Source organism: Opisthorchis viverrini, assembly GCF_000715545.1.
Source record: "Opisthorchis viverrini unplaced genomic scaffold opera_v5_485, whole genome shotgun sequence".
NCBI lineage: Eukaryota > Metazoa > Platyhelminthes > Trematoda > Opisthorchiida > Opisthorchiidae > Opisthorchis > Opisthorchis viverrini.
The window spans coordinates 232,801-235,129 of record NW_008752135.1 but is presented as its reverse complement, the minus strand read 5'-3'; positions in this window follow the sequence as shown (position 1 = coordinate 235,129).

The window sequence follows — 2,329 nt, the reverse complement described above, 5'->3', positions numbered from 1 at the left end:
GGGTCACATCCAGGTGCCATGCTGGCCGACTTGAACCGCTCATTAGCTTCCGGGTGGACGGTCGGTGTGTTGAACTCTGCTGCAAGAGCTTCCTTCGCAGTGGCCCATTCCATCTCACGAGGGCCCCTTCTGGCCGCATCCAGGGCCGGCTTTGCGTGGCCTCTGAGGAAAGTCCTCAGCGTCGATAACTTATCCCGGCTGGTCTCCAGTCCATCAACCCGCGCAACCTCTTCGAAACCCTACTGGAGAGCTCGAACATTCCCACCCTGATGGGGACCGTCATCCTTATCCCATTCACAGCACCAAATGAAAGGTGGGACTTCGCTGCGGAGTTATTTAGTGGAAGACATTAACCGAAAAGTTACAGACTATTGGGCAGGGAAACAAAACTCTCACATGTGTCCTGTTTATATCAACTAAATATCCATCTTCTTATTCAGCGCGTCGTCCTGAAATTTCCTGGATACTCCTCGACTTTCACTCGAATGTGAACGAATTCTGCAAAGCAAATCCACAAATTCCGTGATAAATCTCACTTTTCAGCGAACGCGAAGCGAATTTTTGAGAAATCCGCATACTACTCACATCCTTTTTTGTAGCATCCACCGTTAATTTCCGTCTTTTTGAAATACATGTGATAGCCAGAGGATGCTCTGCGGCACCAACTGCTTATTTTGACCTATAAAGCTTCTCCTAGCTTACATCAGTTTGGGTTATACAGCACAAAGACTGCCTAGCCATGCAAACACGCCGCACGCGATCCTCTCTACCGCTCCTGAGGGTGGTCAAATACAAGCGGGAGATAAATAGATAAATAAGATATAATGAAGTTTCTATTCCAGCCCTATTAGCATTCAAGACTACGAGCCATGCAGTTTTTTGCCGTTTACCACTTGTTGATCGAAACTGACTCAGGTGCTTCGTTGACTGGCGACATCTACTCTTCTCCTCCGTGATTATGGTACCATGAATTGCGTACTGTTCCATCGCCCCGGTCTTATGCCTGCTGGTCGTCAGCGCTGAAATCGAGAGGCACACTATTTTCACTAATACTGGTCCCTTGCAACGCGGTTTCAGTCAGTTCAGCGGTGATTAAACAGAAGTGTACTTTGCTGATTTATTCGAAGTCTCTTTTACCATACTGACAAGCTTATTCGCCATTGATTGCTGGGATTTAAATCATAAAATCTACCCCGATCCTGTGCCATTAGGCAACTCGTTTTCATCACTCTAGTCGTGACAAACTTTAAGTTATTCATTTGGTGATGGACACCATGCTTGCTGCTACCCCTACAAACCCATCTAGCATTACCAATCTAACCACAGTTCCTCAAATCCCCAAACTGAAATCTTCAGCATTAACTGGTTCAACTGCTCAGTATAATCGTTATCCACCTCACCAAGTATGTGGTTTTCGTCTAAAGACATCCCTATCTGAACCCACGCATTGGCTTTGTTGTTTCTGTGTGATTTTCCCGGAACACCAAAAAATAACGTCCCACATAAAACTGAGTCCACTTTCGATGGGTTATCCTTCTGTATTTAGTCCTCGCAACCGACGGGCGTGTGATGTGGCTCTTTCCAGGGGCCAACGAGTGACACAGACTTATCTACATCATACGCGAGTCCTGCATGAATGCTTGCAGCTAACACGGTAAATAATAATTAACAAAAGTTTCGTTTTTTGTTGAGCCTTTATGGGAAGATTGAAAGGAGTGTTTTGAAGATATTTTGGGTCTGAAAGAGGTCAGTAAATACTCAAATTTACCGTCCTAAAACATGAGTGCATGTGAACGACGAACGTTTAAATGTTTCGAAGCCTGAGTACGCAGTTGAGTTCAGAGTGTAGGCTTGTTCCAGCACAACTTGTATCCCGATTATAAGCACCCCATAGTCATGGACTATCACATAAAACGCTGCCAAGTTTTGCTACCATTCTTTGTGCTTGTTTTTCAAACCTTTCAGAGTGCAAGCATTTGCTGGAACACCTGGACATTCTTGTCAAGCTATGTTTTCCCTGTGAGTATCGCCATGCTACATCAGTGGAGGGAATATTGTGTAAATCATGTCAAATATTGATGGACGAAAAAAATCGTCGACACCTAGCCAGAGATTTTATCTCTGCTTAAAATGAAAAAGTCATTGTTCCAAACGTTGGGAATCTAACAAGACTCTTTTAGCGCCTTGTCCTGAAAGTTTAACAGATGGCGGCAGATTAATCTGACTCGAAGTTAGATATTAAACACGATTTTGGCGTTCACAAATCTTCTCACATGTCGAGGCTACCCCTAGTAACTGCCAGGCCGCTTCATATGCTTGTAGCTGACTA